Consider the following 18,859-nt stretch of genomic DNA (forward strand, 5'->3'; position numbering starts at 1 on the left):
CCCCTCTATTACCTCCACCCTCAATAGTCAACTTTTAGACTCTACTCCGTTGTGTCTCATAATTTCATGAGCCTTTGTCGCCCTCAGTTTCTCATCTTCTGCTCCGTGGGTGTGAAATCTGAAAAGATAGTCATTAAATACACCTGGCACGGTCATGCAGCATCCTCTTTCTTCAAGAAGAGAAGAGCTGGTCAGTTATTTTGAACACGTACAAATCCCAGTGAAACTTTCATTTCCTTTTAGTCACTTCGACCATTGCATCCAGGAGTGGAACTTAAAGGCGCCTCCTAGTGACGTGTGGTAGAACTGCAAGTGTTCCGGGAGATCCCAGATTCTACGTGAAATAGTGCCACCTGGAGGTTGGAACCTTGCAGTTGCAGAACTAATGAGTCTGATTTGATTCTATTAATTTACCATTGAGCACATAAACTATGTTTGCACAAGGCAACAGAGAAAGGGAGAAAAATATCAAGCTTGCTGTTCTCAAGATGTGCAGCTTGAAAGGAGTTAAAGCAAACAGAACGAGGTGACATTGTTAACATTGGATACGTTTTAGTAAAATAAATGAGGTTTAAACCAACACTAAGCCATTTGTTTGGTCGGGGATGACAGGGTCTTTAATAAAATGATCTCCCTCTCGGCCAGGCAAATGCATTTGGAATGGAAGAGAATGTTCCATCAGTGGTTTGCTGAGGTTCAAATATGTTGGTAAGTAGAAGTGGTTTCTTTATTCCCCTGAAATCAGCCAAGTCCCAGCCTTGGGCTTGAGGCCAAATCTCGAGACTCTCAGGGCACATCTTGGGGAGATGGCAGGTTGCCTTAGAGCAGAGCTTCTCAAAATACGGTTGCCCATACCACCAACATCAGCATCACTTGGGAACTTGTTTGAAATGCAACTTCTTGGACCTCACCTCAGATCTACTGATGAGAACCCCAGGGGTGAGCCCAACAATCTGTTTCATCAAGACCTCTAGGTGATTCTGATGCAAATTACATTCGAGAACCACAGCCTTGGAGCATTTCACATATGTTGGCCAACAGAACTGAATTCATTGTTTCCTGGAATATTGGTCCCTAGAATAATTTTAGACAACACACACTTATGTAAAAACTAAAGAGAGCTCCATGACCAGACCATGGAGCGTTCTTCGACTTGGAATGCACATCGCCCAGATGTCTCATGCTCTCTCCCTCACCTCCTTCATTTGGGCTGAAATGTTACCTCTTCAGTGAGATTTTTCCTGTACATCCTATTTTTTTATTGAAGTATAGCTGAATTACAATATTATATTAGTTTCAGGTGCTGTCCATCCTAATTAAAACCACACCACCACCCTACCTCCTGTCTTATTTTTCTCTATGGTATTTACCTCCTCCTAATATACTTTAAATTTTTACTCTGTATTTGGCTTATTATTTTGCTCCCCTCAATAAAATATAAGCTTCTTAAAGGCAGGGATTTTGGTCTGTTTTCTTCAGTGATGTATCTCCAGTGGCTGGCATGAAACGCGTATTTGACAAGAGGTCTATGTGTGAATGGCCGTGACTGCAGGGAGGACCCAGCCTAAAGACAACTGATGAAGGAAACGGGCTCTTGGGCAAGGCCAGGTCAGAGATGATGAAGAAGTGGCAACGGAACTGAAGAGAAGATGGATTCCAGAGTCCAGGCTCAAGAAAAGAATCATCAGCAAAGAAAAGGGAGCTCCAGTGTGATTTGATTTGCATTACACTTTATGGTTACCCTCCTGGATACTAGATTTACTGTGAAATGTGACGGGAAAACCCAGAAGCACCGGGGGCTGGAAGCATATAAATGATTCCCTTCAGTGAGGGAGGAAAGCTTTCCCTATGAGGGGACCCAACATCCCCACTGACCCTGAGGCTCACAGAAATATCACTCCCAGGGACTTCCCTGGCAGTTCAGTGGTTAAGACTCCTTGCTCCCAATGCAGGGGGCCCCAGTTCGATCCCTGGTCAGGGCACTAGATCCCACATGTCGCGACTAAGAGTTCGAATGCCGCATGCCGCAAGTAAGAGTTCGTGTGCTGCAATGAAGATCCTGCATGCCACAACTAAGACCAGGCATAGCCAAATAAATAAATAAATATTAAAAAAAAAAAAGAAATATCACTCCCAGAAGGACTTGTGTTGCACTGGGGATCGAGATTTCTACACGGCTTATGATAAAGGAAGGAGACTGTAATTATGGCATTTCACTTAACAGCCAACATGAGTGGAGAAGAGATGGATCTGGTGGAGGAGGATGTCAAGGGGATGAAACAGGTCCTTCTGTTCAGGAGTCCTGTATACGAGTTTGCACATAAATGACTACACTCAAGGGAGCAGACAGACAAGCGTTTAGGGATATGGGCACAGAGAGGTAAGGAGGACTGGAAAGGCTGCTCAGCTTCTGTGGAACAGGTAGGGGCTGCAGGAGAGGACCAGACGGTGTCCGCGTCCCTTCCAGCAGTCACAGAGAGGCTCCACGTCGTTCACGAGGCTCAGTCCAGTGGGGTTAGCTGCTTTGGGCAGGATGCTCAGGCTTAGGAACAGAGCAGAGTGTCCCAGACTGAGCTCACATAATGTATCAGCTGAATCTGAATTGGGGAGAGAGAAACGTGTAAGTCACGATGATGAGGAGAGAAGATGGTGCTCTGTCCTGGATCCCAGGCCTGATGTGATCCAGCCCCAGGGAATTTTCCAACATTACATAATTAATATTCAGTGCTTCCCACATGTATTAGTTTCCTATTGCTCTTGTAATAGAGTGCCACAAACTAAGCAGCTTAACAACATGAAATTATTATCTTACAGTTCTGGAGGTCAGAAGTCTGAAATCAGTTTCACTGGGTTAAAATCAAGGGTCAGCAGGCATCTCTTCCTGCCAGAGGCTCTAGGGGAGAATTTATTTCCTTGCCTTTTCCAGGTTCTAGAAGTCACTTACGTTCCTGGGCTCTTGGTCCCTTTCTCCAGCTTCATAGCCAGCGACATAATCCCTTCCCTCCTCTCTGACCTCTGCTTCTGTCCTTGCATCTCTCTCTGACCATGATGCTCCTGTCTCCCTCTTATAAGGTCCCTTGTGATCCATTGGGTACCTGGATAATCCAGGAAAATCTCCCATCCCAAGACCCTTAACCTAATCACATCTACGCAGTCCCTTTCCTGTGTAAGGTAACATAGTCGCAGGTTCCAGGGATTAGACTGGGACATCTTCGGGGGACCATTATTCGGCCTATTATGTCACATGACAAACTCCATTTGAATGTGAGGACTTAAACTGCAATTCCTTGACCCACTGAACAAGTTCAGTTACCGTGTTCTACACCTCTTGTTCACATAGTAGGTAGAAACAGATGAATTAGTGATGATTAGACAACAGATCTCTATTGAGAGCCTGGTACAACCTCAGAGGAAAAATCTGTGACTTTTCTGAGACACACAGGGGAGTCTCAGAAGTTATGAGTTAGGATGTTATAACAGTAGGCCAGCTACCAACTGGCTCAGACACACACACACACACACACACACACACACACACGTTGAATCGGGTTGGATAACATTGACTGAGTTCTCACCTGAATCCTCACCTAAGACCCCAGTTTCCCTGTCCCTCAACCCCACGCCTAGACTGACTCCCTAAAATATGAGGGGAAACAGCTCCATCTGATTCCCCGTCCCTCCCAACCTTCTCTATTTAAAGGGCAAGAAAACAGAACGTACCAGGTGGCCCCTAAATCTCTCATTTTCCGAGAACAGTTCAGCCAGAGCAGGTCACCCCTCATGGTCTCGTCAGGCAAGAAAGGACTGAACATTTCAACATCATGTTGGATGAGACCAGAGCCAATAAGCTGGCGAAGAGCAGAGACAGCCAGGTCTTGTCCTCTGTGAGCCCTTGGGCTTGGCCACCACGGTGGAAGCTTGATCAAGAACTTAATTCTTGGGACTTCCCTGGTGGTGCAGTGGTTAAGAGTCTGCCTGCCAATGCAGGGGACAGGAGTTCGATCCCTGGTCCAGGAAGATCACACATGCCGCAGAACAACTAAGCCCCTGTGCCACAACTACAGAGACTGTGCTCTAGGGCCCACGTGCGGCAACTACTGAGCCCACGTGCGGCAACCACTGAAGCCCGTGCTCTGCAACTATTGAAGCCCACACGCCTAGAACCCATGCTGCACAACAAGAGAAGCCACCACAATGAGAAACCTGCGCACCGCAACAAAGAGTATCTCCCGCTCACTGCAACTAGACAATGTCTGCACACAGCAACGAAGACCCAACACAGCCAAAAAAAAAAGAACCTAATTCTTAGGTTTCCACGGGATGTGCCGCATCACACAGAAATCAGCCCTGCAGGGCAGCCGCTGGCCCAGGGGTCCGTCAGCAGAGGTGCCCTGGCTGACCCCTGCCACCTCCCAAGGATCCACAGGGCTCTGAAATCAGGCCCAGGAAGGCGAGTTCTCACTTGCATTTATTTCCCACCGTTTTCTGTTTTCTGGGGCAGTGGTAGGTATAATTGCTGGTGCCTTAGATTCCAGGTTGCAACTAACTTTTAAGAAACTACTACTTGTAGCAAAAGTAAACAAATGGGACCTAATTAAACTTAAAAGCTTTTGCACAGCAAAGGAAACCATTGACAAAACAAAAAGACAACCTACTGAATGGGAGAAAATATTTGCAAATGATATGACCAATAAGGGGTTAATATCCAACATATATAAACAGCTCATACAACTCAATATCAAAAAAACGAACGACCTGATTTAGAAGTGGGGAGAGGGATACATTAGGAGTTTGGGATTAACAAGTACACACTACTATGTATAAAATAGATAACCAACAAGGACCTACTGTATAGCACAGGGCCCTCTACTCAATATTCTGTAATAAACTGTATGGGAAAAGAAGCTGAAAAAGAATGGATATATGTATATGTATAACTGAATCACTTTGCTGTACACCTGAAACTAACACAACATTGCAAATCAACTATAATAAAAAATAAAAAGATTTTTTAAATGGGCAGAAGAACTGAATAGACATTTTTCCAAAGAGGAAATGCAGATGGCCAACAGGCACATGAAAAGATGCTCAACATCGTTAATTATCAGGGAAATGTAAATCAAAACCATAATGAGATATCACCTCACACCTGTCAGAATGGCTATCATCAAAAAGAACACAAATAACAAGTGCTGGAGAGGATGTGGAGAAGAGGGAACCCTTGTACACTACTGGTGGGAATGTAAATTGGTGCAGTAACTGTAGAGAACAGTATGGAGGTTTCTCAAAAAACTAAAAATAGAACTACCATATGATCCAGCAATTCCACTCCTGGGTATATATCCTAAAAAAACAAAAACACTAATTTGAAAAGATACATGCACCTCAATGTTCATAACAACATTATTTATAATTGCCATGATGTGGAGGCAACTTAAGTGTCTAACAACAGATAAATGGATAAAGAAGATATGGAATATATATACAATGGAATATTACTCAGCCATAAAAAAGAATGAAATCTTGCCATTTGAAGCAACATACATGGACTTGGAGGGCATTATGCTAAGCGAAATAAGACAAAGACAAATACTATATGATATCACGTATATGTGGAATCTAAAAAATACAAAAAACTAGTGAATACAACAAACACTAAATCACTTTGCTGTACATCTGAAACTAACACAACATTGCAAATCAACTATACTTCTAATATAAAATAAAAAATTTTTAAATGGGCAGAAGAACTGAATAGACATTTTTCCAAAGAGGAAATGCAGATGGCCAACAGGCACATGAAAAGATGCTCACAGATATAGAGAACAAACTAGTGTTTACTAGTGGAGAGAGGAAAGGGAGGAGGGGCAATATAGGACTAAGGGATGAAGAGATACAAGCTATTATGTATAAAATGTGCTACAAGAATATATTGTACAACACAGAGGATATAGGCAATATTTTCTAATAAGTATAAGAGGAGTATAACCTTTAAAAATTGTGAATCATTATATTGTACACCTGTAACTTATATAACATTGTACATCAACTATACTTCAATAAAAAAATAACTACTACTTGTCACATATGGGTGAAGTATCAAAGAAGAATATCTACAATTACCTGGCAATGCTATTATAATACTCCTCCCCGTTCTAGCTAAATATCTATGTGAGTACAGATGTTCTCCATATACTGCGATCCAAACAACATACTGTAACAGACTGACTGTAGAAGCAGCGACCAGCCTCCAGCTGTCTGTAATCAAGTCAGAAATTTAAAATATTTGCAAAAATATAAAGCCGCGCCACACTTCTCACTATTTATTGTTTGGGAAGATATATTATTTTTCATGAAAATGTTTTTATGTTAACATGTAATGGATTGACTTTTGCTTTTTTAATGAATTAATAAGTAAATATTTTAATTTCTAATGTAAAGATTGATAACTATAACCCACACAAAACTCTTTGGGGCTCGCAATAATTTTTAAGAATATAAAGAGTGTCCTGAGACCTAAAGTGTGAAAGCTACTGAGTTAGAATCTGACACCTCACCCTAAGGTCCTCGATTTGCCAATGGACAAAGGGAAGCCCAGAGTGACATGAGGCCACACGTGCTGCCCATAATCTTGAGAATCCTGACACCAGTCCTGGGATCTTCACATCAGGGTTGCACAAGATGGTTCAGAGCTATGTGACTCACCAGTGCTGTTGGCCCAGACCCAAGACCCTCTCCAGAAAGATCCACTTCCTGATACATTGGCTCCTGCCCATCCATCTTCATTTTCCCTGCCTCTGCCACCCCAGTTCCCCACATCCAAAAGAGCTGATAGCAACCCCTTCCCAATTGTAAGCTCAATCCATCTCATGTCCTGGGCTCAGCTCCCTCAAGGCAGGAATTTGACCTGAAGCTCCCATCCTCATCATCAGTTCAGACTTATCTGGTGCTGTCATGGATGTTGATCACCTGGTGCCTCCTGGTCCCCATCCCTCAATGACTAGAGCTCTGTGCATGTTGGGCACAGGTTGGTCAGTGTTCCCAGCATCCTCAGGAGGTCTTTTTGCCTTAAGGACCTCTGGTTGATTCACAACACACAGCCCCATGTCAGGGGCTCACCTGTGCTCCTCGAATTCTGTGCCCTCCACAGGTTGGCAGCATTTCAAAGAAGGGGCTGCAGCCTGATGTCATCCCTCCCTTCCCAAGCCTCATCTGTCCCCAAGCCTCATCTGTCCTCAAGTCTGTGTTCCCACTGTGGGCAGGCTGAGGCATCCCCCATCTACATCAGGCTTCTGAGTGTCTCTCTGCTGAGAGTGACATGAGGGGCTGTTTGGATTCAGTTTCCTCCAGGTTGAAGGAAGAAGAATGAGAGTTTCTGGAAAGTGGATGGGGGTTGTTACCTTCAGCAGGTCGACAGGCCTGAGATGCTGGCACAGCCAGTATCCTCAGCAGTGCAGAAGATTGTACCACCGTCAGCTTCAGACTTTAACGAAAATAAAACCTCCATTCTGAAAGGTTTCCTACTGCTCCGAGTACAAGAGCTTGGTGTTTACTTTCTGAAATAACCTTAATATCTCTCAAGGGGACTGTGTGATATTTAAGGGCCTTTCTTCATACCTGATCTACCAGTCAGGATACCTGATTATACACAAGAGAAGTCATCTCTAGCTAATGTAGACAAAAAGATGAACTGGGGAATTCCCTGGCGGTCCAGCGGTTAGGACCCTGTGCTTTCACTGCTGAGGGCGTGGGTTCAGTCCCTGGTTGGGGAACTAAGATCCCACAAGCCATATGGCACGGCCAAAAAAATAATTAATTAATTAAAGAAAAGATGAATTGGAAGGATAGACAAGTGTTTAAGACATTATGATGATACAAATAATTGCTAAGTGAAAATATTCTCAACATCATTAGTCATCAGGGAAATGCAAATCAAAACCACAACAAGATACAACTTCACAAACACCAGGATAAGAATAATCAAAAAGATGGAAAATATCAGGTGTTCGTGAGGATATGGAGAAATGGACCTTCATACATTGCTGGTGGGAATGTAAAATGATGCTGTCAATTCTTCAAAAGGTTAAACATAGAGTTACCATATGACTCAGCAATTCCACTTCTAGGTGTTTATCCAAGAGAATTAAAAACGTATGTCCACACTAAAACCTGTACAGGAATGTCCATAGCAGCGTTACTCATAATAGCCCCAAACTGGAAACAACCCAATTGTCCACCAACTGATGAATAGATTAAAAATATGGTATGTCCATACAATGGAATATTGATACAGGCTATCACATGGATGAATCTTGAAAACATTACATAGGTGAAAGAAGTTGGACACAAGAGGCCACATATTGTGTGATTGCACCCATGTCCAGAATAGGCAAATTCATAGAGACAGAAAGCAAATTAGTGGTTGCCAGAGCTTGAGGGGAGAGGGAAATGGAGAGTGACTGCTTAATGGGTATGAGGTTTCTTTTTGGGGTAATGAAAATGTTTTGAAACTAGAGAGTGGCGATGGTTGCACAACATTGTTAATAAATGTACTAAAAGCTGCTGAATTGCACAATTTTAATGGGTTAATTGTGGAGTGTGTGATTTGTATCTTCCCCCAAATAAGCTGTTTAAAAAGAAAGAAAACGGGAACTCATGAAGAGGAGGGAGGACGAGGTTTAACATGCCAGAACAAGCGAGGCCAGGCAGAACTGGGGTCTAGCACAGGAACCATCTTCTTAAGATGTGCCTCTGGGGCTGGCACCATCCGATGCTGGTGGCCGCACCAGTGCAGTCTGTGGGCACTGGATTTCCATGTTCACCCCGGCTGCCATGATTAATCATGATTGCTCTGGAACATTCTTGTCTTTCCCTCAAAATTGAAAGTCTTGGATATGAACACGTCTTTGGTCAACCTGGGCCGCCTGCTGCACGTCCAAGCTCTCTGTGCCGGAGAGCTGGAAATGTGACCCTGTCCCCTCTCAGCCTCTACAGTGTGAGGTGGGGTCCTGCTTCCCACCTGCCTTCAGATTCCCATCAAATAGGAAGGGTCCAGGGCTTCCCTGGTGGCGCAGTGGTTGAGAGTCTGCCTGCCGATGCAGGGGACACGGGTTCGTGCCCCGGTCCGGGAAGATCCCACATGCCACGGAGCGGCTGGGCCCGTGAGCCATGGCCGCTGAGCCTGCGCATCCGGAACCTGTGCTCCGCAGCGGGAGAGGCCACAGCAGTGAGAGGCCCGGGTACCACACACACACACAAAAAATAGGAAGGGTCCAGATGCTGAGCAGTCAAAAAGGGACAATGGTCCATGACACATGGACAGCTCTTCTGAGAACCTGGAGATGCTCCAGTCCCAGCAAGCCCAAGCCCTGGCTCCTCAGATTGAGACAGGCTGGGACCTGGGATCCTTTGCTGCAGCGTTTGCACCTGGATAAACGTCTCCTCAAGCAACAAAATACAAAGAAACTATAAGGGACTAAAACTGCATGCAGTTGGGGCAAATTATGGACAACAAGATACAAAAAGGCCAAAAACCCAAATGCCACTTCTGAAGAACCCGGGAGCAAAAGCAGGGGGTTGGGAGAAAAGCAGGGTACTGCTCATGTCCCCTGCACACAACGCCACCAAAGGGGTGGGCAGGCCACCTAAGCCACCCCTCCGGCCCGACCCCTGGACACACCCCTACCCTCACCCCATAGAAGGAACCAGCTCGCCCCCCTTGGGAAGCAAGCGGGCAAACAAGGGAACCTGTTACTTGTTCCCGTTCCCCCCCTGCTGCAGCAAGAGCCCCAGTAAAGCCTTGCCTGAATTTCTTGTCTGGCCTCTTATCAATTTCTATTGATTAAGGAGGCCAAGAACACCGGTCGGTAACAAGATCATCACAGTTACAGATCCATGAGCATTTAACCAGCAAAAGCCTCCATGCTGAGCTCTGTACAAAGCGGGTGACTTGGGATTTCAATGAATTCTCCTGGTGGGGCCTCTATTCTTATCCCCATTCTACAGATAAATCCCGCAGAGGTTGCCTGGGGGGCGAAGAATTATTCCTTACCCTTCACCTAAAGAAGTTTAGCAGCTGTCCCTCCGATTCGCTGCAGGGGTTGGAGCCCCTGTGTATACACGTGCTGCTTCCACCCCCACCTCCCTGATGAACTCCTGTGCATCCTTCAAGCTGCACTCAAGTAGCCTCCCAAAGCCTGCTTTGACCTACTTAAGCAGGTTGAGGTGGAGGTAGGACACAGAGGGTAGGGCTGTCCAGCCCCAACTTTGTACCTCACTGAAGCCTGCACAGGAAGGAGTGCCCTCCAAACTCCCCTTCCCCTGGCACCCTGGACTGGCCTCCATGTCCTCCCATCCCCGACGCGTGCCCACGCCACCAGCAGGAGCCCCGGGATTGCTGTGGCAGGTGGGAGCAGGTGCCGGGATATAAGCAGTGGACGCCACAGACTCTCCGTTCTGGCCTTTAAACACTGTCCACTGCCGGCCCAGCCACGGAGGTGACCTTGGTTTTTCTGATCCTCACACTGGGACTCTTCACCCTGCTGAGTGTCCTCCAGGTCAGATGTCTCCTGCCACTAAAACATGGGTCACATTGACCTTCTAGGCTCCATTTGACCTCTGGAACAAATTCTGGGGCATCACCAAGGGACCTTCCTTTATTACACAAAAGAAATCCCCATATGGATTTGGAAAGAGATGGGAGACCAAATAGTAACCATGTGCCTGGGCTATGGGGACAGAGACATGAACTGGGATGTGACTACATTGTCTACTCCCTGTGTGATTTTTGTCCCTAAGCCTGTTTGCTACTCTGTAAAATGGGCATGACTGCCCTGCAGGGCTTTGAGAGAGTGTGGATAATGCAAGTAAAGTGCTCATCATAATTCCAGGCACATACTAAGCTTTTAGTACATGGAGTCCCTAAGGACAACGTTCTGGATGATTTTTGTCATGCTTTATAATTAAAATATGTTTGCCTCTATGTACATCGGTGGTTCCCTAACTAGAATCCCCTCGGGAACTTTTAAAGCTCCTATGCTCCAGCGGTACTCCATACTAATGACATCAGAATGCCTGGGGTGCCACTGGGCAGCAGAGTTTGGGAACCTCTAGCACACAGCATCTGGCACGGTGCTCCCATAAGGTTGGCAGGACAGTGTGCTCACAGCAACATAGCAGATGAAGAACCCGGGGTCAAAGAGGGAAATGTCATCTTGCAGGTTGACGACCAGGCTGAGGCAGGACGGGCCCTCTGACCACTGGAATCTCCACACGCAGTAGACACATGTCTGCGTGGATGAGCTCTGCTCTGAGCCTCGGATCTGCATTAGGCTTCCCCACCTGACCACGCTCTCCCAGCGCAGCCCCTTTCCTCCCAGCCAGACTCCCACACAGGAGGGAGGAGTGACCACCAGCTTCCGGATGTCACAGGCCCAGGGGCCAATGGCCATCAGGAAAATATCTGTGACTTCTGTCTAGAAGGCTTGGAAACCACACAAAATCCTCAGCTGCCTCAGTACAGGGATATGGTCCTAGGGAAGTAGACTTGCCTCACAAAGCACTGTCTCGTTAATGATTTTTTATTATAAAGGTTTTTTGCTGTAACAGCTTTTTGCTACATTGCCACTTTTTGAAAAACTATTTTTTAAATAAATTATTTGTTTATTTTTGGCTGTGTTGAGTCTTCATTGCTGCCCGCAGGCTTTCTCTAGTTGTGGCGAGCAGGGGCTACTCTTCCTTGCAGTGTGCAGACTTCTCATTGCAGTGGCACGGTCTCTAGGCGCGGGGGCTTCAGTAATTGTGGCATGGGGGCTCAATCCCATGAGGCACGTGGGATCTTCCTGGACCAGGGCTCGAACCCGTGTCCCCTGCACTGGCAGGCGGATTCTTAACCACTGCACCACCAGGGAAGCCCCACAGCACTATTTACAATAGCCAGGACATGGAAGCAACCTAAATGTCCATGAGCAGAGGAACGGATAAAGAAGATGTGGTACATATATACAATAGAATATCACTCAGCCATAAAAAGGAACGAAATTGGGTCATTTGTAGAGACATGGATGGACCTAGAGACTGTCATACAGAGTGAAGTAAGTCAGAAAGAGAAAAACAAGTATTGTATATTAACGCATATATGTGGAATCTGAAAAAATTGGCAGAGACGATCTTATTTACAAAGCAGAAATAGAGACACAGAGAACAAATGTATGGATACCAAAGGGGAAAGGGAGGTGCGTGGGATGAACTGGGAGATTGGGATTGACATATATACACTATTGATACTATGTATAAAATAGATAACTAATAAGAACCTACTGTATAGCACAGGGAACTCTACTCAGTGTTCTGTGGTGACCTAAATGAGAAGGAAATCCGAAAAAGAGGGGATATATATATACATATAGCTGATTCACTTTGCTGTACAGTAGAAACTAACACAATATTGTAAAGCAACTATACTCCAGTGGGTGGACATGTACACACTGCTATATTTAAAATGGATAACCAACGAGGACCTACTGTATAGCACAGGGAACTCAACTCAATGTTATGTGGCAGCCTGGATGGGAGGGGAGTTTGGGGGGAGAATGGATACATGCATATGTATGGCTGAGACCCTTTGCTGTGCACCTGAAACTACCACAACGTTGCTAATCAGCCATACTCCAATATAAAATAAAAAGTAAAAACAAAAAAAAATCCACCCCGGGAAGTCTTCATTTCCCCACACTCCCAGGCTATGTCATCTGCCAGCCCTGTGGGTGATACCAGATACCATGCCCTGCTGCCAGCGGGCGTCAGGAAGTCTGGGTGAGCCACAGCAGCCTGGGGCCAGGGCCCAATACTGCTGGGCGAGGACTGGGCGGTCGGCAGCGGCATCAGAAAAGTCTGGGTGCCAACTAGAGGCAATGCGGGGGCCTCCCCTTACCTTCCTTCCTCATGTCTGGACAGCGGTGCAGCAGAGCTGACCTAGAGCAACACTTTCTGAGTCAGAAATTCCGACCTAACTGCACACCCTACGTGACCTTGGGTAATGACTTTGAGTCTCACTTTCCATAAGCTTAAAATGAAGATGAAAATAACACCATCACCACCCCCTCCCCTGGCACAGAGAGCTGGTGTGATTGAGAAGCACAGCAAAGGCGCCTCGCACACAGTAGGCGATTTGTAATTGACAGTTATTATCCCTATTTCCAACTAGTTCCCCGGGGAGCAGTTATCTGGGGCTGGATACAAACCCCACATCCTTGACCCTGACACAGTAAGAGTTTACTGCCATGTTGTGTTATCTGCCTGAGTCAGTCTTCTTGATCTGTTTCAGCAAAACACAAGACACAACTGCCAAAGAGCCAGCGGCACCTGGTCCTGAGGACGGCAGCGCAAGAGACGATGCTCTTCCCATTGCAGCCCCTTGGGCTGGGCCAGAGAGGGGACACGTTCCTGCTCCCAGGAGTGTAACCATCTGCATCTGGACCCTCCCCACTCCTGGTGCTGCCACCTCGTCTTGGCCCCTCTCAGTAAAATCACCGTAACTGCCTTCATGGTGAGGGTCCTCCCTGCTGGGGTCTCCTGCAGAGGTGGATGCTGCAGAGGCAGACCCAGCAAGGGCTGGGTGCTGGGGGTGGAAGAGGGTGGCATGGCAGCCAGGGGTAAGGGGCACCGGGGTAAGAGGGACAGGTTTGGGGGCCACAAAAGATGTCCATCCAGGAAGCGTGATGGTCACCTAGATCAAACCAGGGCTTCTCAAGTGGGTATTGTCAGGTCCTTTTCAGCCCTGAAGGGATCTCTGATGCAACGCTGACCACACAGAACTACCGGCTCTGCCCTGAGCTTATATTTGCCCTGCATCGTCTCAAATCTCTGTCTCTCTCTCTCTTCCATTGTGTCTGCTCTCAAACAATTTAGTCCAGTGGGATCACAAACATTCTAATAACATGATGACCAAGATACCTGGGGCAGGAATCTTCTAGGCTGGTGTCTTTCCCGCCATTCCTGCAGTGCTGACTGCACCCTCCCAAGCCCTTCCTGCTGCTCCCAGCACCCCCATGAGGTTTCTGAGTACAAGCAATCCCTTACAGGAGGTGATCCTGTACTTGTTTTGTTACAGAATCCAGGGGCCCCTACTTCTGTTATTCTCAAATCACAATTCAAAGACACAAATATACCCCTAAAATTCTTCTGCTCTGATTCTGTGGGATGGATCCCCATCCCCACCAATCCCTCCAGGCCAGAGGCAGGGCTGGAAGGGACAACAGAGACCCAAAGAAATGTTACAGCTCTCATGGGTTATTTTTTATTTTTTTTGCGGTATGCGGGCCTCTCACTGTTGTGGCCTCTCCTGTTGCGGAGCACAGGCTCCGGACGCACAGGCTCAGCGGCCATGGCTCACAGGCCCAGCCGCTCCGTGGCATGTGGGATCTTCCCGAACTGGGGCACAAACCCACGTCCCCTGCATCAGCAGGCGGACCCTCAACCACTGTGCCACCAGGGAAGCCCTCTCATGGGTTATTATCTCCTCTCCCTTGACATGTAACCCTAGACTCGTTATCTTGAAATTAATCTGATATGATCAGCTTTCCTATATCTTAATAGCAGAGGAATGGGGAATATTTAAAGAGGAAAGTAATGTAGGCAGTTGTGTGTGTGTGTGTGTGTGTGTGTGTGTGTGTGTGTGTCTGTGGGCAAATAAGATTAAAGGCTCGTGGATTTAGGCAATTAAATCTGAATGAAAGTGTTGGACCTTCATGTCCCCTTTTCTAGGCTTAATAAATTGCAATCAAGGCAAGTACCAAACGAAGGTGTGACTGTTTTCAAAGCTCCATTATAAGAAAATGAGTTCACTTCCTCTTTGCAGCATGCAGGACAGATCGCTTTGGTCGAGAAAGTTCAAAGTTATTGGCAGGAGTGGAGCTTTGGTTGGGGTGAGACATGGAACTTATTTTCTGCTTTGCTGGTTGGGGACAACCAAGGTTGCATTCCTCAGTAAGGATACAAAGCAGGTGCCTCAGGCCTTGAGTAACTCACATTCTCTAGTTCTGGCTGCTGCTGCCTCCTCTATACGTATCCACGAGAACCTCAGAATTGAGCTCCAAATGGACAGACAGGACAGTAACCTGAGATCAAGTTTGCAAACCTTTGGAATGCAGGCTATGGCCAGGCCTTCTGATGCCTGCTCTTCCTTCTTTCCTGAAGCTTCTGCAGGAGTGTTTGCATCAGGGAAGCCCAGAGGGAGCAGAGGCTGCTGTGGCTGTTCCCAAGCAGAGCTTACCCAGCGTTCACTGCTGCTCGGCAGACTGAGCTGCAGGGGCACCCGTGGCATCACCATCCTGGATGGAGCCAGAAAGCAGCTGTGCCTTAGTCTACCTGAGGGAGATGGGGAAAGTCTCACAGGGCAGGGAACCACATGGGGCCTGACCAGAGGAAGAGTTTGAGGTAAGATGGAGGGCTACAATGAGGGGTGGGATTGGCATACATGGATGGGTCCTACGGAAGCAAGAGAGAGCCTACATAAACCTGTTCTGTTCGTCTTTACTCTGACTAGGTGTTGAAGACCTTTCCCAGCTCTGTTCCTGGGAATATGGTAGGATAGGCTACTTGTGCCACCCTACTCATGGGGGCAGGGGAATGGTTAGCAGCAGTGACTTCTAAAGGACAAAAAGTTTGAAATTTTGACTTTTTTTTTTTTTTTTTTTTTGCGGTACGCGGGCCTCTCACTGTTGTGGCCTCTCCCCTTGCGGAGCACGGGCTCCGGATGCGCAGGCTCAGCAGCCATGGCTCACGGGCCCAGCCGCTCCGCGGCATGTGGGATCTTCCCGGACCGGGGCACGAACCCGCATCCCCTGCATCGTCAGGCGGACTCTCAACCACTGCGCCACCAGGGAAGCCCTGACTGTTTTTATAGTTCATACTTTTTGTGTCGTGTAAGAAATCTGTGCCAAATACAAAGATAGTGGGATTTTGTCCCATTTTTTTTCTAGTTTTATATTTTTAGCTTTTACATTTAGGCCTATGATCCATCATGAATTAACCTGATAGATGGTATGAGAAGGGTGGGAGATTTTTAAATATATCCAATTGTTCCAAGACAATTTTTTGAAAAACATTATCCTTCCCACACTGAACTGCCTTTCCACCTTTGTCAAAAACCAAGTGATTATACATATGTAGTTCTATTTCTGGACTCTATACAGTCCCATGGATCTATTCCATGGGTCTATTTATCTATCTTTACACTAATACAATACTATCCTGATTACTGCAGCTTTGTGATAGTCTCGAAGTTATGCAGTGTAGCCCCCTCAAATTTGTTCTTATTGACATCTTAAGAACACTGAGTTTCCAATTCATGAACATTGTATTATACATACCCCTTTTAGGTCTTCAATAGTTTCTCTCAGCAATTGTTTTTTTTTTACTATACAGGTCTTTCACATCTTTTGTTAAATTTACTAAGATTTTGATAATTTTGGACATTGTCAATTGCATTGTTTTTTAATTTCAACTTCTGATTGTGCAAGGTAGATGTATAGAAATACAATCGGTTTTCATATATTAATCTTGTACCCTGCATCCATGCTAAACTCACTTATTAATCCTTTTGTAGACACTGTCAGATTTTCTACAAGTCATCTCTGAATATAATTTTAATTCTTTCTTTCTTGTACTTTTTTTTTTTACTGCCCTCTTGCACTGGCTAGAACCTCCAGTAAAATGTTCAGAAGTAGTGACAGTGGACATCCTTGCATTGGACCGGTTAGTAGGAGGAATGCATCCAGACATTCACCATGCTTGCTGAAGATTTTTTGGTAGAAGGGCTTTTTCAAACTGGGGAAATTCCCTTCAAATTCTTATTTGCTTAAAGCTTTTATCATGAATCAGTGTTAAACTGTCCAACTCACTTTCTGTATCTATTAATTTAATCACATGATTTTCCCCCTGTATTAATATGGTGAATTACATTAATTGACTTTCAAATGTTAAACCTACTTTGCAGTGCTGGGATAAACCCTATTTGGTTAAGATATATTACGCTCTTTATATGAGTCATTTGTTGGATTTCATTTGCTAAAACTCAAAGAACCTTGATGTTCATGGCAGGTAATCTTCTAGCTTTCCTTTCTTGCAATGTCTTTTGTCTGGTTTGGGGATCAGAGCAATGTTGGCCACATAGATGTAACAGGAAAATATTTTTTCCTCTTTGATTTCTTGGGAGAGGTTGTGTAGAATTGGTGTTATTTCTTCCTTGAACATTTACCGCTAAAGTGATCTAAGCCTAAAGGGTTCTTTGTGAGATTTTATTTATTTTTAAAATTTATTTTTGTCTGCATTGGGTCTTTGTTGCTGTGCGCGGTCTTTCTCTAGTTGCGGCGAGCAGGGTCTACTCTTCGTTGCAGTGTGAGTGCTCCTCATTGCGGTGGCATCTCTTGTTGCAGAGCACAGGCTCCAGGCACACGGGCTTCAATAGTTGTGGTGCGTGGGCTCAGTAGCTGCGGCACACGGGCTTAGTTGCTCTGCAGCATGTGGGATCTTCCTGGACCTGGGATCGAACCCATGTCCCCTGAGTTGGCAGGTGGATTCTTAACCACTGTACCACCAGGGAAGACCCTTTTTGTGAGATTTTAAACTACAAATTAAACTTCTGTCATAGACAGGGCTGTTTAGATTTTATATTTTTCCTTGAGTGAACTGAGATAATTTTGATCTTCCAAGAAATTTGTGTCCGTGTCATCTAAATTGTCAAATTACCATAAGGTGTTCATAATATTCTCTTTTAGTTGTAGTATCTGTAGAATCTGTAGTGGTGTTTCCTCTCATTCCTGATATAGGTCATTTGTTTACTCTTTTTCTCCTTATCAGTCTCAACAAAGGTTTACATTTTTTTTTGAGCTTCTTAAAGAACCAGCTTTTGGTTTAATAAAATTTTCTCTATCATTTTTCTCTTTCCAATGTCACTGACTTCTGCTCTACCTTTGTTATTTCCCTTCTTCTGCTTATATTTTTGTTTGCTCTTCTTTTTCTAGTTTCTTAAAGTGGAAGCTAGGGTCATTGATTTGACACTGTTTTTCCAACATAGGCATTTTAGTGCTACAAATTTCCCTCTAAGTACTGCTTTAGTTGCATCACAAGATACAAGGTCAATACATCAAAGTATAGAAACTGCATTTCTATATACTAGCAATGAACAAGTAGAAACCAAAATTAGAAGGACAATACCATTTATAACAGCTCCAAGAAAATAAATACTTAGCTTTAAATCTAACAAAACTTATACAGGATCTGCATGATGAAACTACAAAATGCTGATAAAAGAAACCAAAGATGTAAATAAATGAAGAGATATATCATGTTCATGGATTAGTGACTCACTAGCATAAACATGTGAATTCTCCCCAAACTTATATAGATTTAATGTAATTTCAATCAAAATCCCAGCAGTGTTTTTGTATAGATAAGTTGATTCTAAAATTTATACAGAGGGGCAAAATTGATAGAAAAGCCAAAATAATTCTGCAAAGAATAAAGATGGAGAAATCACACTACCAGATTTTTAAGACTTATACAAGCTACAGTAATCTTGACCGTGTGGTATTGGTAAAAGGACAGACCCATAGATCAACAAAAGAGAATACAAAGTCTGGAAATAGACCCATACAAATATGGCTGATTGACTCTTGACAAAGATACAAAAGAAATTCAGTGAAAAAGAATAGTCTTTTAAACAAATGGTTCTAGAACAACTGGACATCCATCTATATGCTCCCCAAAACAAAAAACATAAACCTCACATAAAAAAAAATTAACTCAAAACAGATCATAAGCCTAAATGTAATATAAAAATCTATAAACTATTTAGAAG

The sequence above is a fragment of the Hyperoodon ampullatus genome (assembly GCF_949752795.1).
Source record: "Hyperoodon ampullatus genome assembly, chromosome: 7".
Taxonomy (NCBI): Eukaryota; Metazoa; Chordata; class Mammalia; order Artiodactyla; family Ziphiidae; genus Hyperoodon; species Hyperoodon ampullatus.